At 37.1% G+C, this 20,946-nt stretch overlaps 1 non-coding gene across 1 annotated transcript; it reads left to right on the top strand.

The window, feature by feature from the left end:
- Positions 1–371: 371 nt before the first annotated feature.
- TRNAS-GCU (transfer RNA serine (anticodon GCU)) lies at positions 372–447 on the top strand. The gene has a single exon. It is a non-coding gene; the product is annotated as a tRNA-Ser (tRNA).
- Positions 448–20,946: the final 20,499 nt, after the last annotated feature.

Genomic DNA, 20,946 nt, shown 5'->3' with positions numbered 1-20,946 from the left:
TATTAACTAGTAAAAAAGAAGCCAAAGTTATCCAAAATCAGAGTACTTAAAGTCAAGTATGCCTTGCACTATTACAGTATGTTTTGTGTGTGTTTCTAATTCACTTGAGATCATGGAGGTAGCATATAACTTCTTTATTTAATTCACTAAACATTAGATCCCAGTAACATTGAATTAATATGATGTGGTAAAATCATTTAACATTTGTTAAATGCCAATAATAAATTATGCATTATACTGAGTAACAAAACTTTGTTCCACTGTCTTAGAATATAAGCAGGTTTTTTGCCTGTTTTAGTGGAAAATATATAATGTAAGAAGCAGAAAGTTAAAGGGAAAAAACATAAACCAACAACCAAAAAACAAAATAGGCCTTGGCTGGTTGGCTCAGTGGTAGAGCGTCGGCCTGCTGTGCAGGAGTCCTGGGTTCGATTCCCGGCCAGGGCTCACAGGAGAAGCACCAATCTGCTTCTCCACTCCTCCCCCTCTCCTTCCTCTCTGTCTCTCTCTTCCCCTCCCACAGCCAAGGCTCCAGTGGAGCAAAGTTTGCCCGGGCGCTGAGGATGGCTCTGTGGCCTCTGCCTCAGGCGCTAGAATGGCTCTGGTTGCAGCAGAGCGACGCCCCAGATAGGCAGAGCATCGCCCCCTGGTGGGCATGCCGGGTGGATCCCGGTCGGGTGCATGCGGGAGTCTGTCTGACTGCATCACCATTTCCAGCTTCAGAAAAATACAAAAAGGAAAAAAAATAAATACTTGTCTTGATTTACAGGGCTAGATCTATGAGAAACATTTAGTTGCTGAAATTTGTCGTCAGTGTTCACTTCTTATTTTTCAAGATCATCATTTTCTTCTTTCTATTTCTACCTTTACCACAAAGTAAGAACAACAATTGCTTCCATGAAATGCATAAATTTTTGCTAATCAAAATATAGACTGCATAAAGTTATTTTTCCCATTTTTCTCAGCTTAACTGATAAGTAATTGACATACTATTACATAATTCTAAGATGTGTAACAATATAATTTTATTTAAATATATTGTGGAATGTTTATGACTATAAGTTTAGTTAATATACATAATTTTATATAGATAAAATAAAAAAGTAAAGAATATGTTTTGATGACTCAGAAAACATTGTGTTTGCAATTTTCTTATAGTTCACACAGCAATGTTAACTCTAGTCATAATGTACATTATATCCCTGATACTTATTTACCTTATAAATGAAAGTTTTACCTTTAGACCACTCTTTCTTCAATTTTCCCTCTCCCAATCCTTACCTCTAGTAACCACAAATTTGATCTTTTATTCTATGAGTGTGGTGATATCTTCTTCATTTTGTTTTGTTTTGTTTGTATTCCATATATAAGTGAAATCACATAATATTTGTCTTTTTTCTGTCTGATTTATTTCACTTACCATAATGTCTTCAAGATATATCTGTGTTGTCACAAATGCTAGAGTGTTCTCATTTTTTGTGTGTATGGTTAAAAATTGATATGTTCTCATTGCAGTTTTGACTTGCATTTCTTTAATAGCTAGCGAAGGCAAGAATCTTTTCATATATCCGTTGGCCATTAGTATGTATTGTTGGGAGAAGTGTCTGTTCAGGTACTCTTCCCATTTTTAATTAAATTGTTGGATTGTTTGTTGCTGAACTTTATGAGATATCACCTCACGCCTGTTAGATTGGTTATTATCAACAAGACAGGTAATAACAAGTGTTTGAGAGGCTGTGGAGAAAAAGGAATTATCATTCACTGTTGGTGGGGAAGTAAACTGGTACAGCTATTATGGTAGAAAGTATGGTGGTTCCTCAAAAAATTAAGGCTATAACTACCATATGACCCAGCCATTTCTCTACTAAGTATCTACCAAAAGAACTCAAAAACATCAGTATACAAAGACACATGCACCTTCATGTCCATCACAACATTATTCACAGTGGCCAAGCCATGGAGACAACTAAAGTGTTCCTAAATAGAGGATTGGATAAAGAAGTTGTGATACATACACACAATGAAACACTACTCAGCCATAAGAAATGAGACATATTACCATTTGTAACAATGTTAATGAAACTTGAGAACATTTTACTAAATAAAGCAAGTAAATCAGAAAATGCTAAGAGCTATATGATTTCACATATACATGGGATATAAACCTGAAACTCACGGACATAAAATTGATGTGGTTACCAAGGTGAAGGGGTTAGAAAGAAAGGGGTGGTGGAGGGGAATAAAGATTGACAAATATTTGGTGATGGAAAATGATTTGATTATGGGCAATGGGCACACAACACAGTCAACATTTCAAACGCTGTAGAAAAGTTTGCCTGAAACTTATGGACTCTTATTGATCAGTCACTTTATTAAATTTAATTTTTAATTAAATTATAGAAAAATAATAAATTAGTGGTATATGTATACAATGGGACATTACTTGGACATTTAGAAAAAAGAATTAAAACCTGTCATTTGCAAAAACATGCATGGTACTAGAGAGTATTATACTAAGTGAAATAAATTAAGCAGAGGAAGAAAAATAACATATGATTTTACTTATATGTAAAAACTAAAGCACAGAATAAATGAACAGACAAAACAAACGTACAGATAAAGAAAATAAATTGATAATTGCTAAACAGGAGAAAATTGAGGATATCAGTGTGAAAGATAAAAAGATTAAGAAGTAGAAATTACAAGTTAGTAACTTAGTCACAGGGATGTATATTACAGCATAAGGAATATAGTAAATAATAAAATAATAAGTATATATTGTATTGTTCCAATTTTAGTATATGTGCTGCTGAAGCGAGCACAATAACTATATATTGTGCCAGAAGATCAGTGGATTTAATAAAACTGATACCTTTGTAAGTTATATAAATATTTAATCAATATATTTTAAGCCTGTACTTAATATAATATTGTATGTCAACTATAATTTATATATTTTTTTTAAAAAAAACTCTACATGGAAAGTTACAAAATAAATTATTTTACTTAGATGAAATGTCCAGTATAAAGGTCGCTGAAATGAGAAAATACTGTTAATGGGTGTGGGATATATTTTAGGGTGACAGGAATGTACTGTAATTAGATTTGCTGGTGGTTGCACAATTCACATTTTGAATTCATTTAAAAACAATAAATTACATAATTTCAAATTGTAGAATAAATTACATACTTTTCAATGGTAGATTTTATGGTATGAGGATTATATATGAATTTTAACAAAAGTTTGGTTTCAACTTGCATATTTATATGACCTAATTTTTGGAGGATTCTTGGCGGGTAAAATTTAGTATAGGCTCTTTGAAATATTACGTAATACCTACAGTTTGTAGCCTCTGCTCTTTATTTGAACCATTGATAAGAGTAGCAGTTATTAAAATATCCCATACCTCTCAGTGATCTCAATTTTCCCCGTGGGAAAACCTACTTGAACTTACTTGAGCTTAGCAAGTGCTTATGTTAAGACCACACTATAAAAGTGGTAACTAAATTCTTTATTTTTCATTCCTAGGGCAAAGAGATGTCAAGTGGATTTTAATTGTTTGAGGCTAAGCAGGTCATATAGTCTTTCTGTAGCATGACTTCTTTTTCTATAGAATGGAGTTGAATATTCACCCTTACATAATTTTTCTGAATGTCCTGTTGATTACCAAAGTCTCTGGAATGGAAACATTGGATCTACTGTGTAAAGGCACAGTATTTAAGTTTTTTTAAAAAAATTTGTTTTATGAAACAGTGTGTTAAATATAAATCATGAAAACATAAAAATTCCTGCAGTAAAATTTTAGATATCTTTTGTAGCAATATTTTTACTGATATACCTCCACAGACAAGGGAAACAAAGGACAAAATTTAAAAATGGGACTACATCAAACTAAAAGAAAAAAATCAAAAAGCTCTTGCACATCAAAAGTAATCATCAAAAAATGGAAGGACAACCCACTGAATGGGAGAACAAATTTGTCAATATATCTAATAATGGGTTAATATCTAAATTTATAAAGAACTTATACGGACGTCAGAGTAATGGAGGGGTAGGAAGCGATACCGATAAATCTCCCCCAAAACTCAACAAGATCTTCAACCAGAAACAGAAAAACCTATACTTGGAGCCTCCAGATGCTGTGCAATACACCCAAAGGTATGGTCGAGTGAAAAATTGGCTAAATATATAACCAAACCCCGAAGGAAATAGGGAGTAAGAAATGCTCCGCCTTCCTCACTAACCTAAACAGGGTCGTTTTCTCTGGTAACTGTGAATATAGAAACTGAGGCGGGCAAAGGGGGTGAATAGATCCAGGCCGCGGCACAAACGGCCGAACCAGGCTGTGGCATGGAGATCCAAGCCGAGGAAAAACTGATCCTGTGGCAACCCGGGCAATACAAGCTAACACTCGCGCCAAACCCAAACAAAGAAAGACAAGCGGAGTGGCCATTTTACCCGGTCTCCTGGTCGGCGTGCCCGCAGTTATTGGGTGAGAGATTTCTTCCTAGGCCCCGAGAGTGGGTGCCCGTGTTGCCCCATGGAGAGGCAGGTTCAGAGGCCTTTCTGTGGGCTGAGGGCAGAGTCTCTGGGCAGCCCCAGCGGCCTGGGAAAGCCACGCACGGAAGGGAGTGAGAAATAATTCCAACGGTGGAGATTTTCCGTGCTGGAGGGGGTTTCACTCAGAGGGAAATGCGGCAGGCCTCCTATCCTGGTTTGCGCGCGCAGATAGTGAATGAGAGATTCCTCCGAGTGCCTCGGCAGTGTGCGCCCATGTTATCGCTCAGAGGGGCAGAGTCAGGGGCCTTTGTGTGGGCCAAAGCAGAATCTCGGGCCGCCCCAGCGCCTTGCAAAAGCCGCGCATGGGGACGGAGCGAGACTCAATTCCAACGCTGCAACTTTTCCCTGCGGTTGGGGGTTTCACTCAGAGCATGAGACTGCTGGCTGGATATACTGATCTGCGCACGCAGAAAGTGAGTGAGAGTTTCCTCCAAGCTCCCTGGAAGTGGGTGCCCGCCTGTGTTACCGGACAGAGTGGCAGAGCCAGAGGTCTTTGAGTGGGCGGAAAGCTGGCCTGATTATGCTAGCAGCTCTGACTGACTGAGCCTTACTCAGAGTCCTGTGCTGAGTGGAAATAGAGTGGGGAGTTGCCAGCTCTTTGAGCCTCTTACTATCCAGGCAGAGGCAGCAGCAACCCCATAGCTGGATTATCAGGCTACTAATTGAGGAAGGAAAGACTAGGAGAAAGGCTCCAGGAACACGGACTCTCTCACTGTCGGAGCCTATAAATGCTAATGAGCCTCAACTGCCAACGAGACTAAAGCACAATACATGACATTGCCATAGAGACTTATCAACTGCAAACCTCTACCTGAGCATGCCAAAGGGGCAGAACCCGGGGTACAGAGTCACCGACCAGGAAGAGGGAGAGAAAAGAAAAAGCAAGAAGATAACCTCTCAAAATCAAGAATAATCTGCAGACTTTATAACCTATCCCATTTTATTATATTTGTTCATTTGTTTCTCTTATCTTCATTCTTGATACTTTTTTTCCTCCTCCAATTTGGCCGATTAACTCTCTGCCGGTCTTACTCTCTCCTCACCTTGAACTACACTACCCATAAGTGTTACATCTCCCATTATCTTTTCTCTTCTCTTCCTTTCTCTCTATGAGGGTTGCACTCCAAAACCCTTAACTCTCTCTCTCTCTCTCTCTCCTTTCTTTTTTCTTCTTTTAGTGGTTCCCTCTTTTTTTCTCTCTCTCTCTTTCTTTTCTTCCTCTATATTAGTTTCTTCCTTTCTTCTTTACATCTCCTCTCATTCAAACCTCAATAACAAACAAATTATCTTATCTGGGACTCAAACTTATGTTTGTGGCATTTTGGGGGGTTTTTACTTCACCTTTTTAACTCACTAGCAGTGCTCCCATCCCTGGCTCTCCATTTTATCTAGTTCTTGTTCCACTAAATACAATAGTAATTTTTTAAATTGGCCCCCCATTTTTCCATTTTCCTCTAATTCCTCTCATCATAACTCTTAGACAACCAACACCTAAAAGCAAATCATTTTATTCTTGACCCAAATTTTTTCCTTATTTGCTTTTTGTGGGTCCATACGCTCTTTTTTTTTCTTTTTTTCTTTTTTTTTCGTTTTTCTTTTTTTTTCTTTTTTTTTTTTTTTTTTGCACCTTTATTACGTTTCCCCAATTCAGGGCCTCCATCACAGGCATTGTTTGTTATAATTCACAGTTCACCACAAGATTTTCTCAAGAAAGAGGGGAGAGGAGAGGAGAGGAGAGGAAAAAAGGAGGGGGGGAATAATTTCCTTTTTTAAAAAATTTTTATTTTATTTCATTTTCCTTTATTTCATTATTAATTTTTTTTAAAAAAACAACTCTTTTCGATTTTTTATTTTTTTATTATTTTTAACTTTTTATTCCTTATTAAATATCATTAATACTATCAACAAAACCACCCTCAGATGCCATTAAGGAAGAGAAAATCAAATATCGTGGATACAAAAGAAAGAGAGGTAACACAAATAGATGAGGAAAAATCTATGGAGAAAAAATTTAATATATTGGAAACCTTGGAGCTAAATGACAGAGAATTCAAGATAGAAATCCTAAAAATCCTCTGAGATATACAAGAAAACACAGAAAGGCAATTTAGGGAGCTCAGAAAACAATTCAATGAACACAAAGAATATATGTCCAAGGAAATTGAAACTATAAAAACAAATCAAACAGAGATGAAAAACTCAATTCACGAGCTGAAAAATGAAGTAACAAGCTTAGCTAATAGAACAGGTCAGATAGAAGAGAGGATTAGTGAAATAGAAGTCAAGCAACTTGAGGCACAACAGAGAGAAGAAGAGACTCAAAAATTAAAAAAAATGAGATAGCCCAACAAGAATTATCTGACTCCATCAAAAAGAATAACATAAGAATAATAGGTATATCAGAGGGAGAAGAGAGAGAAAATGGAATGGAGAACATACTCAAACAAGTAATAGATGAGAATTTCCCAAGCCTGTGGAAAGAACTAAAGCCTCAAGTTCAAGAAGCAAACAGAACTCCGAGTTTTCTTAACCCCAACAAAGCTACTCCAAGGCATATCATAATGAAATTGACACAAACCAACAGCAAAGAAAAAATTCTCAAGGCAGCCAGGGAAAATAAGAATACAACATATAAAGGAAGGCCCATTAGATTATCATCAGATTTCTCAGCAGAAACTGTACAAGCTAGAAGAGAGTGGTCCCCAATATTTAAAGTCCTGAAAGAGAGGAACTTTCAGCCACGAATACTATACCCATCAAAGCTATCCTTCAAATATGAAGGAGAAATAAAAACATTCACAGATACAGAAAAGATGAGGGAATTTATCATCAGAAAACCTCCACTCCAGGAATTACTAAAGGAGGTTCTCCAATCAGATACAAAGAACAAAAAAAAAAAAAAAAAAAAAACAGAGCCACAAGTAAAAGCTCCAAGAAGAACACAATAAAAGCAAATGTAAACTGTGACAACAACAACAAGAAAGAGGGGGAGAAGATGGAGATTAACAGAAGCAAAGGACGATGGAGTGCAAAAGTACTCACAAAATAGTTCGCTACAATGAACAGGGTAGGGACCCTTTTCATTACTCAAAGGTAACCACCATTGAAAAAACCACCACAGAAGCACATGAGATAAAAAGGATAGCAACAGAGGAAAGATGTATGGAATACAACCAAATGAAAACAAAATATAGAAAAAAGGAAAGAGAAGGATCAAACAAGACAAAAAACCAACAGAAAGCAAGATATAAAATGGCAATAGGGAACTCACAAGTATCAATAATTACACTAAATGTAAACAGATTAAACTCACCAGTAAAAAGGCACAGAGTAGCAGAATGGATTAAAAAAGAAAATCCAACTGTATGCTGCCTACAGGAAACTCATCTAAGTAACAAGAATAAAAACAAATTCAAAGTGAAGGGCTGGAAAACAATACTCCAAGCAAATAACATCCAAAAAAAAGCAGGTGTAGCAATACTCATATCGGATAATGCTGACTACAAGACAGGAAAAGTACTCAGAGACAAAAATGGCCATTTCATAATGGCTAAGGGGACATTGAATCAAGAAGACATAACAATTCTTAATATATATGCACCAAACCAAGGAGCACCAAAATATATAAGACAGCTACTTATTGATCTTAAAACAAAAACTGACAAAAACACAATCATACTTGGAGACCTCAATACACCACTGATGGCTCTAGATCGGTCATCCAAACAGAGAATCAATAAAGATATAGTGGCCTTAAACAAAACCCTAGAGCACCTGGATATGATAGACATCTACAGGACATTTCATCCCAAAGTGACTGAGTATACATTTTTCTCCAGTGTACATGGATCATTCTCAAGAATTGACCATATGTTGGGCCACAAAAACAACATCAGCAAATTCAGAAAAGGTGAAGTTGTACCAAGCATATTTTCTGATCATAAAGCCTTGAAACTAGAATTCAACTGCAAAAAAGAGGAAAAAAATCCCACAAAAATGTGGAAACTAAACAACATACTTTTAAAAAATGAATGGGTCAAAGAAGAAATAAGTGCAGAGATCAAAAGATATATACAGACTAATGAAAATGACAATACGACATATCAGAATCTATGGGATGCAGCAAAAGCAGTGATAAGAGGGAAGTTCATATCACTTCAGGCATATATGAACAAACAAGAGAGAGCCCAAGTGAACCACTTAACTTCCCACCTTAAGGAACTAGAAAAAGAAGAACAAAGACAACCCAAAACCAGCTGAAGAAAGGAAATAATAAAAATCAGAGCAGAAATAAATGAATTAGAGAACAGAAAAACTATAGAAAAAATTAATAGAACAAGGAGCTGGTTCTTTGAAAAGATCAACAAAATTGACAAACCCTTGGCAAGACTTACCAAGGAAAAAAGAGAAATAACTCATATAAACAAAATCCAAAATGAAAGAGGAGAAATCACCACGGACACCGTAGATATACAAAGAATTATTGTAGAATACTATGAAAAACTTTATGCCACTAAATTCAACAACCTAGAAGAAATGGATAAATTCCTAGAACAATACAACCGTCCTAGACTGAGTCAAGAAGAAACAGAAAGCCTAAACAGACCTATCAGTAGAGAATAATTAGAAAAAACCATTAAAAACCTCCCCAAAAATAAAAGTCCAGGCCTTGATGGCTATACCAGCGAATTTTATCAAACATTCAAAGAAGACTTGGTTCCTATTCTACTCAAAGTCTTCCAAAAAATTGAAGAAGAAGCAATACTTCCAAACACATTTTATGAGGCCAACATAACCCTCATACCAAAACCAGGCAAGGATGGCACAAAAAAAGAAAACTACAGACCAATATCTCTAATGAATACAGATGCTAAAATACTAAACAAAATACTAGCAAATCGAATACAACAACATATTAAAAAAAGAATACATCATGATCAAGTGGGATTCATCCCAGAATCTCAAGGATGGTTCAACATACGTAAAACGGTTAACGTAATACACCATATCAACAAAACAAAGAACAAAAACCACATGATCTTATCAATAGACGCAGAAAAGGCTTTTGATAAAATACAACACAATTTTATGTTTAAGACTCTCAACAAAATGGGTATAGAAGGAAAATATCTCAACATGATAAAGGCCATATATGATAAACCATCAGCTAACATCATATTAAATGGCACTAAACTGAAGGCTTTCCCCCTTAAATCAGAAACAAGACAAGGTTGTCCACTCTCTCCACTCTTATTTAATGTGGTACTAGAGGTTCTAGCCAGAGCAATCAGACAAGACAAAGAAATAAAAGGCATCCATATCGGAAAAGAAGAAGTAAAGGTATCACTTTTTGCAGATGATATGATCCTATACATCGAAAACCCCAAAGAATCCACAAAAAGACTACTAGAAACAATAAGCCAATACAGTAAGGTCGCAGGATACAAAATTAACATACAGAAGTCAATAGCCTTTCTATATGCCAACAATGAAACAACTGAGAATGAACTCAAAAGAATAATCCCCTTCACGATTGCAACAAAAAAAATAAAATACTTAGGAATAAACATAACAAAGAATGTAAAGGACTTATATAATGAAAACTATAAACCATTGTTAAGGGAAATCGAAAAAGATATAATGAGATGGAAGAATATACCTTGTTCTTGGCTAGGAAGAATAAATATAATCAAGATGGCTATATTACCCAAAGCAATATACAAATTTAATGCAATTCCCATCAAACTTCCAATGACGTTTTTTAAAGAAATAGAGCAAAAAATCATCAGATTTATATGGAACTATAAAAAACCCCGAATAGCCAAAGCAATCCTAAAGAGAAAGAATGAAGCTGGGGGCATTACAATACCTGACTTCAAACTATATTATAGGGCCACGACAATCAAAACAGCATGGTATTGGCAGAAAAATAGACAATCAGACCAATGGAACAGAATAGAAAGTCCAGAAATAAAACCACATATATATAGTCAAATAATTTTTGATAATAGGGCCAACAACACACAATGGAGAAAAGAAAGCCTCTTCAATAAATGGTGCTGGGAAAACTGGAAAGCCACATGCAAAAGAATGAAACTGGACTACAGTCTCTCCCCCTGTACAAACATTAACTCAAAATGGATCAAAGATCTAAACATAAGACCTGAAACAATTAAGTACATAGAAGAAGACATAGGTACTCAACTCATGGACCTGGGTTTTAAAGAGCATTTTATGAATTTGACTCCACAGGCAAGAGAAGTGAAGGCAAAAATTAATGAATGGGACTACATCAGACTAAGAAGTTTTTGCTCAGCAAGAGAAACTGATAACAAAATAAACAGAAAGCCAACTAAATGGGAAATGATATTTTCAAACAACAGCTCAGATAAGGGCCTAATATCCAAAATATACAAAGAACTCATAAAACTCAACAACAAACAAACAACCAATCCAATAAAAAAATGGGAAGAGGATATGAATAGACACTTCTCCCAGGAAGAAATACAAATGGCCAACAGATATATGAAAAGATGCTCATCTTCTTTAGCTATTAGAGAAATGCAAATCAAAACTGCAATGAGATACCACCTCACACCTGTTAGATTAGCTGTTATTAGCAAGACAGGTAATAGCAAATGTTGGAGAGGCTGTGGAGAAAAAGGAACCCTCATACACTGTTGGTGGGAATGTAAAGTAGTACAACCATTATGGAAGAAAGTATGGTGGTTCCTCAAAAAACTGAAAATAGAACTACCTTATGACCCAGCAATCCCTCTACTGGGTATATATCCCCAAAACTCAGAAACATTGATACGTAAAGACACATGCAGCCCCATGTTTATTGCAGCATTGTTCACGGTGTCCAGGACATGGAAACATCCAAAAAGCCCATCAATAGATGACTGGATAAAGAAGATGTGGCACATATACACTATGGAATACTACTCAGCCATAAGAAATGATCACATCGGAACATTTACAGCAAAATGGTGGGATCTTGATAACATGATACGAAGCGAAATAAGTAAATCAGAAAAAACCAGGAACTGTATTATTCCATACATAGGTGGGACATAATAGTGAAACTAAGAGACATTGATAAGAGTGTGGTGGTTATGGGGGGGATGGGGGAATGGGAGAGGGAAAGGGGGTGGGGAGGGGCACAAAGAAAACAAGATAGAAGGTGACAGAGGACAATCTGACCTTGGGTGGTGGGTATGCAACATAATTGAGCGACAAGATAACCTGGACTTGTTATCTTTGAATATATGTATCCTGATTTATTGATGTCACCCCATTAAAAAAATAAAATTATTAAAAAAAAAAAAAGGACTTATACAACTCAACTCCAGGAAGATAACAATCCAATTAAAAAATGGGCAAAGAACATGGTTAGATTATGGTGTGGTTAAAACTAGTTTCATTAAATAGATATTTTATTGAGTTTTTGATTCTGAAATATTCTGTTTAATATACCATAGCAAATTATTCTTAACTCTGGACATGCAATAAAATTACTTAGGAAGCTTTTAAAATACTAAGTTTCACTCCCATAAATGATTAGTATGAGGTGGTGTCTAGATATTGATGTAAAAATTTAAAAATAAATTCAGGCAATTATAATGTGCACCATAGTTATACATGGATTAGGTAAAATTTTTAAAGATGAGTAAAACAAATAGCTGAATAGAATATAAAAATAATAGCTTCTGACTACTTATTCTATGAGCTACTTTTATGAGGTCACAATCTATGGAGTAAGATTAAAGGGTGAAAGTGAGGTACCATTCACTAACTGTTTACTCTGTATCAACTATTTTTTTTGGGTCTATATCAGTGGTAGTCAACTTGGTCCCTACCGCCCACTAGTGAGCATTCTAGCTTTCATGGTGGGCGGTAGTGGAGCAACCAAAGTATAAATAAAAAGATAGATTTAACTATAGTAAGTTGTTTTATAAAAATTTATTTTTCCAAAAAGCAAAAATCCGACATAAAGTACTTGGTAAGTAATTATTAATATATGCTTAACTTGCTGTAACTCTGTTTTATAAATTTTGTAAAGTAAAGTTACTTCTGTACTTTATAAATCACCATTACTGTGGAATCGGTGGGCTGTTAGAAAATTTTACTACTAACAGAGATACAAAAGTGGGCAGTAGGTATAAAAAGTTTGACTACTCCTGGAATATATATTTCATACAGTATTTAATCCTCATAATTATGGAAAGTATCTAATTGCTATGGTTTGAATGTTTGTGTCCCCACAAATTTCATATTTTAGAATCTTAACCCACACTGGTGATGGTATTAGTAAATAAAGCCATCAGGAGATGTTTGTCATGTGGGGAGACCCTCATGAATGAGATTAGTGGTTTATAAAAGAGACAAGTGGAAACATATACCGTGCTCATGGTTAGGAAGAATAAACATCATTAAAATGTCTATATTACCCAAAACAATTTATAAACTCAATGCAATACCAATTAAAATACCAATGACTTACTTCAAAGATATAGAACACATATTCCAAAAATTTATATGGAATCAAAAGAGAACACGAATAGCCTCAGAAATATTGAAAAGGAAGAATAAAGTGGGAAGTATCACACTTCCGGATATCAAGTTATACTGTAAGGCCATTTTACTCAAAACAGCCTGGTACTGGCATAAGAACAGGCATATAGATCAATGGAACAGAACTGAGAACCCAGAAATAAACCCACACTTTTATGGACAACTGATATTTGACAAAGGAGGTAAGAGCATACATTGGAGTAAAGACAGCCTCCTCAACAAATGGTGTTGGGAAAATTGGACAGCTACCTGCAAAAAAATGAAACTATACCACCAACTTACACCATTCACAAAAATAAACTCAAAATGGATAAAAGACTTAAATGTAAGCCGTAAAACCATAAGCATCTTAGAAAAAAACATAGGCAGTAAGTTCTCTGAAATCTCTCACAGCAATATATTTGCCGATTTATCTCCACGGGCAAGTGAAATAAAAGACAGGATAAACAAATGGGACTATATCAAACTAAAAAGCTTCTTCACAGCTAAAGACAATAAGAACAGAATAAAAAGACAAACTACACAATGGGAGAATATATTTGACAATATGTCTGATAAGGGGTTAATAACCAAAATCTATAAAGAACTTGTAAAACTCAATACCAGGAAGACAAACAATCCAATCAAAAATGGGCAAAAGAAATGAATAGACACTTCTCCAAAGAGGACATACAGATGGCCAATAGGCATATGAAAAAATGCTCAACATCACTAATCATTAGAGAAATGCAAATTAAAACCACAATGAGCCCTGGCCAGTTGGCTCAGTGGTAGAGCATCGGCCTGGTGTGCAGAAGTCCCGGGTTTGACTCCCAGCCAGGGCACACAGGAGAAGTGCCCATTTGCTTCTCCATCCTTCCCCCTCTCCTTCCTCTGTCTCTCTCTTCCCCTCCTGCAGCCAAGGCTCCATTGGAGCAATGTTGGCCTGGGCGCTGAGGATGGCTCTGTGGCCTCTGCCTCAGGCACAAGAATGGCTCTGATTGCAGCAGAGTGACGCCCCAGATGGGCAGAGCATCGCCACCTGGTAGGCATGCCGGGTGGATCCCGGTCGGGCGCATGCGGGAATCTGTCTGACTGCCTCCCCGTTTCCAACTCCAGAAAAATACACACACACAAAAAAACCCCACAATGAGATATCACCTCACACCAGTCAGAATGGCGCTCATCAACAAAACAACACAGAATAAGTGCTGGCGAGGATGTGGAGAATAGGGAACCCTCCTGCCCTGCTGGAGGGAATGTAGATTGGTGCAGCCACTGTGGAAAACAGTATGGAGATTCTTCGAAACATTAAAAATCAAACTTCTTCTTGACCCAGCTATACCACTTTTAGGAATATACCCCAGAACACCATTGCACTGTTTGAAAAGAAGAAATGTACCCCCATGTTTATGGCAGCATTGTTCATAATAGCAAAGATCTGGAAACAGCTCAAGTGTCCGTCAGTTTACCAGTGGATTAAAAAGCTTTGGTACATATATACTATGGAATACTACTCAGCCATAAGAAATGATGACATTGGATCATTTACAACAACATGGATGGACCTTGATAACATTATACTAAGCGAAATAAATAAATCAGAGAAAACTAAGAACTATATGATTCCATATAGAGGTGGGATATAAAAATGAGACTCAGAGATATGGACAAGAGTGTGGGGGTTATGAGGTGGAGGGAGGAGAGGGAGGGTGTTGGGGGAGGGGAGGGGCAGAAAGAAAACCAGATAGAAGGTGACGGAAGACAATTGGACTTTGGGTGATGGGAATGCAGCATAATCAAATGTCAAAATAACCTAGAGATGTTTTCTCTGAACATATGTACCCTGATTTATCAATGTCACCCCATTAAAATTAATAAAAAAGGGGAAAAGACACTGAAAAAATATATAATTGGGTTGATTAATAAAATTTGTCTATGGAGTATGGATTAAATACAATTATAATCTCAATGTTAAGTATCTCAGTTTTGATTATTGTATTCTGGTTATGTAAGAGACTGTTCTGATTCTGAAGAAATAAATACAAAATGAGGTAGTTTTAAAAGGTAAAAAAAAAGAGACTCCAGAAAAATCTTAAATCACTTTTGCCTTATGAGCACACAGGGAGAAGGTGGCATCTATAATACTGAATCTGCTAAATCATTGATCTTGGATTTTCAGCCTCCAGTACTGTGAGAAATAAATTTTGTTCCTATTAGCTACTGACTCTGTGGTATTTTGTCATAGCCGTCTGAATAGACTAAGATAATAATTATTTCCTTTTTTATTAATGAAAAACACAAAGTTCAAAGTGGTTATATAACTTGCATGCAGTCACACAGGTAGCAAATAAAAGAGCCAAGATTCAGATTCAGGACTGTCTAGCTTCAAAATTCTTGTTCTTTCTACTTTACAAATTGGCTTCAAATAATAATAATACAAGGCATTACTTAATAAGTGTTGTAAGACTTGGTTTAAGAGGAAGGAAAGACATTCTAACTGAGGATAGTAAATAAGACTTTGTAAAAGATAACATTTAAGTTGAAGTGGAAAGATTGATCGAATTTTTATAGGTGGGCACGAAGAGGCACATATTTAAATAACAAAATCATAGACAAAGGAAACTATGGAGTACATATGAGTGATTAAAATCATCCAATTATTTCTTCATTTGTTGCTTTCAGTTTCACTAATGAGTGAAATCATGTGGATCTTAATTTTTTCTGTCTGTCTTATTTTTACTTAACTGGATATTTCCAAGATCTATCCTTGTCACAAATGGTCATATTTCTTCTTTTCTAATGTCTGAGTAATATTCCATTGAACATACGTGCCACATTTTCTTTATCCAGTCATCTATCAAAATACTCCAGTTATTTCCATGTCTTGGCCACAGAGGATAAGGTACTAAAAAGTTAGAGTGTCAAATATATGGTGATAGAAGACATTTTGTCTTTTAGAGGTGAGCACACATTGCAATATAAAGATCATGTATCATATAAATGTACACTTGAAACCTATATAATCTTATTAATCTATGTCATTCCAATAATTTAATAAAAATGATCTAATTAGGCCCTGACCGGTTGGCTCAGTGGTAGAGCGTCGGCCTGGCGTGCGGGGGACCCGGGTTCAATTCCCGGCCAGGGCACATAGGAGAAGCACCCATTTGCTTCTCCACCCCCACCCCCTCCTTCCTCTCTGTCTCTCTCTTCCCCTCCCGCAGCCAAGGCTCCATTAAAGCAAAGATGGCCCGGGCGCTGGGGATGGCTCCTTGGCCTCTGCCCCAGGCGCTAGAATGGCTCTGGTCTCGGCAGAGAGACGCCCGGGAGGGGCAGAGCATCGCCCCCTGGTGGGCAGAGCCTCGCCCCTGGTGGGCGTGCCGGGTGGATCCCAGTCTGGTGCATGCAGGAATCTGTCTGACTGTCTCTCTCCGTTTCCAGCTTCAGAAAAGTACAAAAAAAAAAAAAGATCTAATTAAAATGATAATGGTAATAATGCCATGATATTATTGAGTAAGAATAATTTTGGTTTTCTCATAAATGAGGGACCTCTAAAATGCCCACAACAATCTTGTAAAAGGAGCAATTATACTTCAAATAACATTAGTATATTCATTATAATCTTCATATGGTTTATGTAGAAAAGTAACAGGAGGTAAGTCATAGTAGAAAATTCTAGTGTTTACCAATACTTGCAGCCTTACTTTCTTTCTGGACACATCAGAAAATTGTCCTTTTTAAATCTTTGAAGTTAGATGTAACCAGTGAAAGATGATAAGTGTCATGATTTATTTGTAGGTAAGAGCACTTAAAAACAGGCATACAACTTTCATCTCTTACCTAGATGATTTTTTTTATTAATTTTAATGGGGTGATATTGATCAACCAGTGTACATAGATTCAGAAAAATCATCTCCAGGTTATTTTGATATTTGATTATGTTGCATACCCATCACCCAAAGTCAAATTGTCCTCTGTCACTTTCTGTCTTGTTTTCTTTGTGCCCCGCCCCTCTCCCCACCCCCTTCCTCTCCTCCCTCCCCCCGTAACCACTACACTCTTGTCCATGTCCCTGAGTCTCATTTTTATGTCCCACCTATGTATGGAATCATATAGTTCTTAGGGGTTTTTTATTTACTTATTTCACTCAGTGTAATGTTATCAAGGTCCACCCATGTTGTTGTAAATGATCCGATGTCATTATTTCTTATGGCTGAGTAGTATTCCATAGTACGTATGTACCACATCTTCTTTAACCAGTCATCTACTGAAGAGCTTTTTGGTTGTTTCCATGGCTTGGCCACTGTGAACAATGTTGCAATGAACATGGCCTAAGTGGTGGTTCTGGTTGGCAGTCCCTGATTACTTAAACCTTGAAGCCTTGTGAAGAAAAGGTGGTGAGACAAAATCAAAGTGCCCTATATGACTGAGCCATCACAGGAAAGAAATCTATCCTGAAGAGATGGCTGAGACCACATAAACTTTGCAATATATTTTGGTTACTTTATACCAATGAGATAAGATTTAGGTATTTTTTTCTTTGTCATAACCTAGCTTTTATCGACTAATATTCAGGTTAAGTACATGAGTTAAAATGGTTTGCAAAAGTACTTGAATTTTATCATATGTAGTTTGGATATGGTTTGAAAGCCCTTCAAATATAAGATTTCAACCAATGTTCAGTGTATTGAAAGCATAATTGTATTACATGTGTAAATTTCCAATTTCAATTATTTTGACTGACATTCACTCAGATGTACATATCTAGTATTTTTTGTGTGTGACAGAGACAGAGAGAGAGACAGAGACATGGACAGATAGGGACAGACAGAAAGGAAGGGAGAGAGATGAGAATCATTAATTCTTTGTTGTGACTCCTTAGTCTCCTTAGTTGTTCATTGACTGCTTTCTCATATGTGCCTTGACTAGTGGCAGGGGCTACAGAAGAGCATGTGTCCTCTTGCTCGTCAGCGACCTTGGGCTCAAGCCAGTGACTTTGGGCTTCAAGCCAGTGACCTTGAGTTCAAGCCAGCGACCATGGAGTCATGTCTATGATCCCACGCAAAAGCCAGCAACCCTGAGCTCAAGCTGGTGAACCCTCGCTCAAGCCGGATGAGCCCTTGCTCAAACTGGCAACCTTGAGGGTTTGAACTTGGGTCCTCCGGATCTTAGTTTCATGCTCCATCCACTGCTCCACTGCCTGGTCAGGCCATATCTAGTATTTTTAAAAATCACTCTCTTTCCCTCTTAGTCACAGAGCATACAAATAATCAGAACACTGAATATGTTGGAAGCTAAGCATCAAAAACAATTGTATAGGTGAATAAAGCAGAAAACTGCTATCAAAATGAAACTGAACATTAGCAGTAAGTACAAGTACCCAGCAAATAAAGAAGAAAGCTATTTTTCATGCATGTTTGGAAGTACTTAACAATAAGAAACATTCATCATCATTGCATCCCTTATATCAATATAAAGAAGCAGCCTAAGTTTCTCTTTTCTTTTTTTTTTTTTTTTTTTGTATTTTTCTGAAGCTGGAAATGGGGAGAGACAGTCAGACAGACTCCCACATGCGCCCAACTGGGATCCACCTGGCACGTCCACCAGGGGGCGACACTCTGCCCACCAGGGGGCAATGCTCTGCCCATCCGGGGCGTTGCTATGTCGCGACCAGAGCCACTCTAGCGCCTGAGGCAGAGGCCACAGAGCCATCCCCAGCGCCCGGGCCATCTTTGCTCCAATGGAGCCTTGGCTGTGGGAGGGGAAGAGAGAGACAGAGAGGAAGGAGAGGGGGAGAGGTTGAGAAGCAAATGGGCGCTTCTCCTGTGTGCCCTGGCCGGGAATCGAACCCGGGACCTCTGCACGCCAGGCCGACGCTCTACCAGGCCGATGCTCTACCACTGAGCCAACCGGCCAGGGCTCTAAGTTCCTCTTTTAATATTAAATTGCCTATCTCTTTAACAAACAGAGCTGCTAATAATAGTCTGACTTTCTACAATAATGAAAGACATGCACATGCTGAAGTGTTAATCTGCTCAGACACAGCCTTTTCTAGCTCTGGATTAAGTGAAATGAAAATAAACTATAACCATTTTAAGGCAATTTAGCAACATTTATTATGGGACTATGGGATTTTTAAATCTTTTTTTTTTTAACAGAGACATAGAGAGAGTCAGAGAGAGGCATAGATAGGAACAGACAGACAGGAACGGAGAGAGATGAGAAGCGTCAATCATCAGTTTCTTGTTGTGGCACTGTAGTTGTTCATTGACTGCTTTTTCATACGTGCCTTAACCATGGGGCTACCAGCAGACCGAGTAACCCCTTGCTCAAGCCAGCGACTTTGGTTCCAAACTGGTGAGTCTGTTCAAACCAGATGAGCCCGCACTCAAGCTGGCAACCTCGGGGTCTCAAACCTGGATCTTTCGCATCCCATTTCGATGCTCTATCCACTGCGCCACCGCCTGGTCATGCGGATTTTTATATCTTTCAATTTAGTAATTTAACTTTCCAAAATCCAGACTAAGAAAATGATACCAAATATAAAAGATTTTTAACACAAAACTAATGCAGCATAATTTATAATAGCAAAATATTATAAGCATACTATATTTTAGCAACAGAAACTTACTGAAGTAAATTATTGTACATTTATTTCATATATTATTTAATTATTGATATAATCTTTATTTTATTAATTAAATATGCACATGTTTATTTTTATAAAATAAAATTCTAAAACACTATGTATAATACTATGCCATATAAATTCATTTTAAAAATAGAAGTATATAAAATGTAAATCAGGCCCTGGCCGGTTGGCTCAGTGGTAGAGCGTCAGCCTGGCGTGCAGAAGTCCTGGGTTCGATTCCCGGCCAGGGCACACAGGAGAAGCGCCCATCTGCTTCTCCACCCCTCCCCCTCTCCTTCCTCTTTGTCTCTCTCTTCCCCTCCCGCAGCCGAGGCTCCATTGGAGCAAAGATGGCTCGGGTGCTAGGATGGCTCCTTGGCCTCTCCTTGGCCTCTGCCCCAGGTGTTTGAGTGGCTCTGGTCCCAACAGAGCGACACCCCGGAGGGGCAGAGCATCGTCCCCTGGTGGGTGTGCCGGGTGGATCCCAGTCGGGCGCATACGGGATTCTGTCTGACTGTCTCTCCCCGTTTCCAGCTTCAGGAAAAAATAAAATGTAAATCAGTCAACTTAGGGTGGTAGGATTAGAGTACTATTTCTCACATTAACTTTTTTCTATATTTTGCAAGGTTTTTATATTAAATATGATTTGTTTTAAACATTGTAAATATCTTAATTTATAGACGAGCTTCAGTGCCATCAAGACCAGAACAACAAGAAGAAACAGAGAAAAGAGGGATAAAGTGGTTTATGTAGTTCATTTTTCTCCATTTCTAAAATATCTATTTTATTTCATTTAGAATATCATAAGACATTTTTTTAATCACAGGCTGTATGATTTCATAAATAAATTATCCATCAGTGAAAGACTAGATCGTTGATGCTAACAAATATGAATTTGTAAATTATAAGAAATACTTTTATGTAGGCATATGTAGATGTATTAATTACAGATATTGACATATATGCACACACACATACCCCAGGCACATATATAAGATAGAGAAATGGGAGATATATATTTTTTCATGGATCAGTGCTACTCTCTGACTAAATTTTTGGTAGTCTTATAAGAAAAAAAATATTTTTTCTCTTTTACTAGGCTACACTTAAAGATTTATATTGGGAATTTTTCTGTCCTGATTTTTGGTATTAATCTTATTTGGCATAAAAATTGTGACAATATATAAATGTTGCT

This window comes from Saccopteryx leptura, chromosome X, assembly GCF_036850995.1.
Source record: "Saccopteryx leptura isolate mSacLep1 chromosome X, mSacLep1_pri_phased_curated, whole genome shotgun sequence".
Lineage (NCBI taxonomy): Eukaryota > Metazoa > Chordata > Mammalia > Chiroptera > Emballonuridae > Saccopteryx > Saccopteryx leptura.
Note: the sequence above shows the minus strand (reverse complement) of the source record. Positions and strands in the feature narration are given on the sequence as shown.